At 43.1% G+C, this 7,923-nt stretch overlaps 2 pseudogenes; one reads left to right on the top strand and one right to left on the bottom strand.

Annotated features, from left to right (window-relative positions):
• Positions 1-998: 998 nt before the first annotated feature.
• LOC103733025 lies at positions 999-3,700 on the bottom strand (annotated as a pseudogene).
• A 971-nt stretch (positions 3,701-4,671) lies between these two features.
• On the top strand, positions 4,672-7,698 carry LOC103733024 (annotated as a pseudogene).
• The last annotated feature ends 225 nt before the right edge of the window (positions 7,699-7,923 follow it).

The following is a 7,923-nucleotide window of genomic DNA, read 5'->3' as shown; positions in this document are numbered from 1 at the left end:
TGCAGTGACAGTAGCCTACATTGTTTTAGGGGTTTAATTGTTTCTGGACTAACAACTCTAAGGGAGAATCTCTATACCTAAAACTGGGGTTTTATTTGATAGTCTGTGGTTTCTGGGAAAGGAGTATCATCCCCATTGTTCTATTATACACTTTCATAACTGTCAAAAAACCCATTACTTACGGCAAAGTTAACACAATCATAATTTGGATTTAAACAAGGTTAAAACAACCTAGGGTATCTAAACAAGTCAATTTTCTTGTCCTTGAAAAATGACTTGAATAACACTGAATGCGGAATACCCTGAAGTCCTGTGGATGAAGACAAATCACCATCAATAGCCTGTAAGGCCATAGGTTGTTTATGTACTTACAGAAGTTTGCTGCATTATTCATAACCTGACGTCAGTTAAGTCATAAATGTATGCGAAAATATCTGACAAAAGCTATCTTCTGAACTGGAAACAACGTATCAGAACGTCAGGTGAAGTAAGAATGACTATGAAGAATCTACATATTGCAATTTTCTAGCACTGAAACTGAAGAACAGAGAATGAGCTGTTATTCCAATATATTCTAAGTCAACACTCAGAACTGTGCACCAGAGACTTCACTTTAATGCTGTCTTTCAAATGAAGACTTCCCTCTTGCCTAAGCATTAATTTTCAACACTATAACCACCACAAAATCATTTGAAAGTACAGTACACAGGGTGCACACATCGGTTTGATTCATCTTCATTCTACTGTTTAGTCTTTATATTCATAAGTTGATTTACCCAAGGTCATATGAATGGACAACTACAAGTCTCTGGTACTGATAAAAAATAAGAAAATCATCTTCACTGGACAGCACTCTTTTCTTTCCTCCCAAAGGAAAATTTAATTCTACAAATTAACAAACAAATATACACATTTCAAAAATGAAAAATGACAAAATTCAGATGAACAATTCAAAGATAGGCATCCTGACTCATTAGCTCTGGCTGTTTCTCCTGGACTCAGCCAGGGTCACTCTGACTGCAGAAGTTGAGGCTGAAGCCAGGGCCTAAAGCAGAGTTTCCCTGGCCTGTAGTGGCGAAGTGGAAGCTTGTCTCTTTCAGGTAGTAATCACCCAGCTGGCTGTAGCTTAGGTGACCCTTGGAGGGCCGTGGACTTGTGGCATTATCCACTCTTTGCTGCTAGCTCTTGGCAGGGCATGTGGGTGTTATGGAGTTTGAAAACCCTGGGAAAAAGACCACCAGACTCAATTCAAAGTTTAACTGGTCAAATTTATTAGGGCTATAGCCATCAGTGGTCCCTTAGTCAGATTTAGGACCCACGACCCCAAGGGGAGGTTGGAACTAGTTTTTAAGAGCAAAAACCACAAATAACATAGGGATTTCATCACACATGTGTAATGTCAGGTGGTCCTAAAAACAATGAGCACTCCCAAGTTAGAAGCCAAGCAAATTACAGAAGCCAAAGCAAGCTTGTATTAGTTTTTCTCTTAACAAGGTATAGAGACCTGATTAAATGCAGCTAATGTCTCTGGGAAAACCAGGGTCAGCTACTCCATAGAAAGCAATTTTCTAAGGGGAACCAACTAAATTCAGGCACTTAATCTTGAAGCTAGCTACTTTTTGCTTTCGAGGTTTAAAGTGGCTGCTTTATACAAAATGAAGCTACCTTCGCTGCTACAATTTGGGGACTTCATTTGGAGCCATAACATGGAAAACTGAGGGGTTAATGGAGGGTTATCTCAGAAATACTCCTGATTAAGGCTGTCTTTTGTGTTCATCCTCCTTGTAGGGTAGTATGTCAGGAACTTGTTCATGAGATCAAAGCCCTGGTCTGATAGAAAACCTCTGAACCTCTTGTGGAGGTTGTTATAGATGTATCCACTGAAGGTCATCTTCGTGACAGCTTGGGAGGTCATTATATAGCAAGGCTAAATTTTCTCTCTGGGAGTCCACAGGTCCTTAAAAACCTTGTTGATCTAACCAATTTCTGTCTTCCCAAGAAACAGAGGCTTTTGGGTTAGCAGGTGTCCAAAGATAAAGCCCACTGACTACATGTCCACAGCTGTAGATCATTCCTTAGCACCAAGCAGCAGTTCTGGGACATGATGCCACAGGGTCATCACAGTTGGGGTATAATCTTTAGGGGTGATCTATACTCCTGAACCAGCTTAAAGTCACCCACCTTGAGAATGCCAGCATGGCTCAGGAATGGTTTGGAGGTCTTGAGGTCAAAGTGCAGGATCCACTTGTCATGAAGGTCCTTCACCTCACTCAGCAGTTGGATCATCAGGGTCTTCACCTCCCCTGTCAGGAACGGCTGCTTCTCTACCAGGTTCTTGAGGTCCTGCTCCATGTAGTTCACCGCATGTAAAGCTTGTCCATGTTGCTGCTCATGACTGTTCCTCTGACTGTAACAATATTGGGGCACTAGGCCTTGAGGATGGTGCTGATCTCCCTCAGTGATGTGACTGGCAAGCCTTTCTTGTCTTTCTCCATCTTTAACTGCTTCAGAGCCACAATTTCATCTGTTTTCTTGTCCTTTGCTCTGTAGACAACCCCACAGGTTGTCTTCTTCAATCCTGTCCAGGCACTGGAACTCCTCCATGCTCTGGCAGCCCTACAATGCCTGCAGGTACTTGAGCAGCCCCTGCTTCAGCAAAATGGTCTGCACACGCTGTTGTTTTGCTGAGATATGGTTCCTGTCCTAGCTCCCACATACTCATCCTCCACAACCAGCTGGAGCTCCTCCTCCTCCTCCTCCTCCTCCTCCTCCTCCCTCTCCTCTGACACCTCACAGGTGCTCCCTTCTTCCTCCTCTGCATCCTCGGAGCCTGAACCTGATTCCACTGATGAGGACTCTCACTGTCACTGATGTCCGTTAGGTCTGACATCAGGTCTCTTTCTTGTATTTTCTCTTCTTTTCCTGGCTTCCCTCTGCTGTGGTCGGACTTGCCCTTTTCCCTGTAGTCATCCCTGGGTGTGTGGTGATGCCTATACTTCCCTGTGACTCTCTGAGCGCCTCCTCCGTCTTCCCTCCTTCTGGTCCCTCATCTGCTTAGGCTCCCAGTGCTCCTTCCGCTCCCCCTCCTCCACCCTCCATTCCTGTTCCTTCTGCTGCCCCCTCATCTTGCTCCAGCTCCGTCTTCCTTTTTAACTGCTCCAGGCGGTCTTCCTCTCTCCTGGAATGCTCTTTTGCCAAGTGCTGAACCAGAGAGTCTGTATGCTGCCCACCAGTCGCCTGGTTCTTACCCTATCCCGAGGTGTCCAATGAGGAAGTGATGAAGATCCTGAGCATGCCAGGCGCTGTTTCTTCTCAGACTCCTCCTTTGTGGTGGTGACAGAGGCACAGTGGCGCAGGGTGTTTTAATTCAAACAGGTGATAAAAAGGGGTATTGGAAAGTGTAGACTTTAGATGCAATTCTCCAGGAAAAGAAATCAACGAAAGAGCAAAAGGAAAAAGAAGAGATAGAATGATTAAAGCTCTGATGACATGGATTCAAAAAGGGATTCCCCTGAGGAGGGGGAGCTGAGAGATCACCACATGGAGATGACAATCAGGAACTCACCGTACAGAAGAGAAGACTTCGTGGAAGACGAAGAGGAGGATGATTTTCTGGCCACCAAACCACCCCAGCAAATGTCTCGGAAAGAAAAAGCCCATCACAGAAAAGATAAAAGAGAAGTGCAGGCACCATAGCCATTCAGCCGGGAGGGGTGGGGGGAGCATACCAGAATGAAAGAAAAAGAACATGAGCATCTGAAATGCCATGGACAGCACTCATAAGTTTTCCTTTTTATTCTTCAAATTTCTGACAAATATAAAGCTTTCCTAAGAATAAATTTGGGAGAAGTGTACAGAGTTGTCAGGTACTGTACATGAGCTCTCTCCACGACCCACAAAAAAGACAACCTAGTCAACTTCATTTGTCATTGGGGAGTGTAAATTAAAATCATAGTGAGATACCCTCTGTGTGGTATCAGAATGGCTGAGATTATAAAGGTAGAGAATACTGAGTGTGACCCAGATATGATGCGTCTGTCTGTGAAATGTCACAGTGTGGTGGAATATATACCAGTTTCCATAATTGCATGGACTCTGGAGCACTCACACTTTGTGACTAAGCAATCCTACTCCTAAGACCATTACTGAAATGCTTACATTTGTGTTTACCCCAAATATATAGAAAACTGTCCATAGCAGCATTCTCCGTGAGAGACAGAAACTGTATAAATGCCCACCAGCATCATAGTGGATAAAAGACCATGATATAGTCAAGCAACAAAAGCCAATGTGGGGTGGAAATTGGGCTCTGCTGTTACTATGCACCCAAATGAATGATTCTCAGAGAGATGGTGCTGAATGGAAGGAAGGCAGCAAAGACAGAAATAATAGCAGTGCATAATTCTGTTTACAGCAGGTTCATGTCATAGCAATTGCTACATGGGGGTTTGTAAAGCACAGGGAAATAGACTACGGTGCACAGGAAGAAGGGATATGGAGTCAGAAAGCTTATGGTGAAATGATTTTGAAATTATTTGTAAGATGAATATGTAGACAAATATATATGTTTGTTAATTAAGGATGTTATAAAGCCATAAGCTAATCTAACTCAGTTTTGCCTGAATTTGAACAACTTTGAAAGGTAAGAGAGACAACACACTCTCTTTCAGAATGACCTACTGGAAAGGGTTAACTTTGGATACCACACAGTGGGGGTTAATCACCATGTTGAGAGTCTGTGTCCCAGGGACCTTTCAGGTACAGTGGTCTGTGTCCCTGTTCAACATCACCACATTTGTTGATCTTCAGGGATATCTAGTTTAAAAAGCACCCTGTGCAGCCTACACTAGGCCCGAGACACTGACTTCTACTCAAGGTAATAAAACAAGTGAGCTCTGAGGCTCAGATTTCATTTTTATTTCAAATTATTAGATTATCTATTGAAGACTAGAGGAGCTTCTTAATATGTCAACTAGCTCTCATATAGATGAACTGGCTTTATTTCTGTACATGTGCTTGATTCTTAATCCCAACAGTAAATTGAGACTCTGGTTCAAGTGATTCTCACTTGGAATAAAGGAGGAGATAAGGAATTTACATGTGGTTAGGAATGCATCAGAGGGAGAAAGGATTCTTTCAAAACCCCACAATGAGCAGATTCTGATAAATAGGATTCATTGCTGTGCATTGATCTCATCACATTCTTTGGAAGCAGTCTGTTTGTGAGTGCTGTAAAAATAATATAGGGTGTTTCACATGACCAAGATGGAAAGGGTTCTCACGAGCAGGAGTAAAACAGAAGTGATATGTCTGCCTTTATTTCAGTTTCACCCTTTTGATGAAAAAAAAGAGAAAGTAGAATCCATATGTTTGTGTTTGTAAGGGCACATATGCATGTGACTGTGAGTCCATTTATTAGAATTAAAGCTATATATTCAATATATACTAATTTAATATATGGTATATGTACATGCTATATATGCATACATATGTATGCACATATGTAAAAATATTGTATATTAGCATTTGTGTGTATGCATATAACCCTATAGTGTTCTGTGCACATGCACACATAGTGATTTGTCCTCAGTGTCCCTTTACACACTCTTTTTATCACTGTTCAGCCCTCTCCTTACCTTCAGAAGCACCCAGAAACTTCATATAGCTTTGGGTTGGTGGGTGTCTGGATCCCTCACTTGACCCTTACCAACTTCATTTCCATTCAGTTCTATACCAGTTTTACATAAATAATGAAATGCTTCAATATTTATGAATTATTTCTTATAAGATACTCTCAAGATTAATTTTCCCATGGAATTTCAATGGGACTTTTAAGTGATTTTGGTGGTGTCAGGAGCCAACTGCATCAAACATGATACAGTTATATTCTCTGGATGTAGTGTGAAACAGCATCTGCTTCTTAAATGTTTGCATTTGTAACTATTTCAAGTTTTCTGAAACCTCTTTCACCTTCTAGAAATAAAATTTCCTGCTTTTTTGGTACACAATGAGGCAGCCTCTTCTGTCTGCCTGAGGAGCCTTGGTAATAACAGGGTATACACCCTACATTCTCATTCAACACACAAGGGCCAGAGGCCCAGTAACTCCTTCACACAGCCACATATCTGATGAGGGGGAGCTGTGGGAACACAGGATCTGATCCCCATTCCCCACACCTATTAGGTTGAATGAATTCATGATTCCCATAGTAAATCTGCTTCTGAAATCTTGTGTCGATATGATTAAAATTTCAGAGATAAGAGACTTTGACATTTCATTGCAAAAGTAGCCTTTATAATCTTCAGAAACTTACATTAAAATAAAAATCATCAAAAATTAAGCCCAGTTCACAGGCTGTGGTTGAAGAATGGGGATACTGACTTTATATCATTAGCTCACACTAAACATTGAAGGAGCTGAACTTTTCCATTTAATCTGAATCAACTGCCACTGTTTATTAATAGACAGAACAGATTTTAATCTTTTGATAGTCTCCTTATTTTCTCCTGTGGCAAACTTTGTGTCAGTTTCTAATGGTTACCATTGGAGCCAAGCCTGTGCTGGGCTGCGCCTCGGTATGCCTCCCTGGAAACTCAGGCTTTTTCTGTAACATCATCAGCTGCGGCTTCTGGACACTGAAATTTCCTCCATCATCAGCGTTTTAACTGATCATTTGAGGTCACTGAGACTGTGACTTACTTTTATAGTGTTTTCTTCCTTGTCTATACCAGGTGATAAGTACAAATACCAGTTTCCTCAGTGGAGACTTCATCCTGGTGGGCTTCTCAGATCAGCTGCAGCTGGAAAGAACACTTTCCATCATCAGTTTGATTTCCCATCTCCTTACTCTGGTGGGGAATACATTAATCATTCTGGTATCTTCAATAGACCCTAAATTGAAAACACCCATGTACTTTTTCCTTACTCCTTGACATCTAGTTCACCACCAACATTGTCCCTCATCTGGAATCTGCAAGGACCAGCCAAGACCATCAAGGCCCTGGGGTGTGCTGTGCAGCTGTATATCTCCCTGGCTCTGGGCTCCACTGAATCTGTGCTCCTGGCGGTGATGGCTTTCCACAGCTACACTGCTGTCTGAAAACCTCTCCACTATGCAAGAGCAATGAACCCACAGCTCTGCTGGGCTCTGGCAGAGGTCGCATGGCTCAGCTGGATAAGAAACGCTCTGATCCAGTCACCATCACCCTCTGGCTTCCCGCTGTAGACACCAGTGGCTGCACCATTTCTTCTACAAGGTCCCCTCTGTGATCAACTATGTGTGGGGACATCCATGCCAATGAGATCCAGCTCTTCATGGCCTCACTGGTCCTTCTGCTCTTACCTTTAGTCCTGACTTGACGTCCTACGGACACAGAGCCAAGGCAGTTGTGAGGATCAAGTCAGCCCGGGCCTGGCTCAGAGCCCTGGGCACCTGTGGATTCCACTTGATGGTGGTGGCCCTCTTCTATGGGAGCATCACAGTCTTCTACATGCAGCCCAGCAGTTCCTACACCCAAACCCGGGAAGTTTATCTCCCTCTCCTACACAGTTGTGATCCCAACCCTCAATCCCCTCATGTACACACTGAAGAACAAGGAGGTGAAAGGAGTTCTGGGAAGGCTGTTTCGCAGAGTCCCGGGAATGTGTAAATTAAGCAGAGGTTGTCCTTGCAGCATTTATAGGACAAGAGGAACCTGAACATCCTGTGTAATCCTCTTCTAGAGACCTCATAGTCAGCATCCTCACTGTAAGCTGTGCTGCCCTGCTGCTTTGCTCTTGGCCTCATGCCTGTCCTCTGGATTTCTTTGTCAGGATTCTTGGGGACCTACAGAAGACAACATCTCCTCACATTCCTGAAGTCCATGGAAGTTCATGACTCAAGATGCTTTTTTCTTGAATCCTGTCTCCTCTCATCTGAATATG

The sequence above is a fragment of the Nannospalax galili genome, unplaced genomic scaffold, assembly GCF_000622305.1.
Source record: "Nannospalax galili isolate Female #2095 unplaced genomic scaffold, S.galili_v1.0 scaffold14, whole genome shotgun sequence".
NCBI classification, from domain to species: Eukaryota; Metazoa; Chordata; class Mammalia; order Rodentia; family Spalacidae; genus Nannospalax; species Nannospalax galili.
This window is presented reverse-complemented; position numbering and strand designations above follow the sequence as displayed.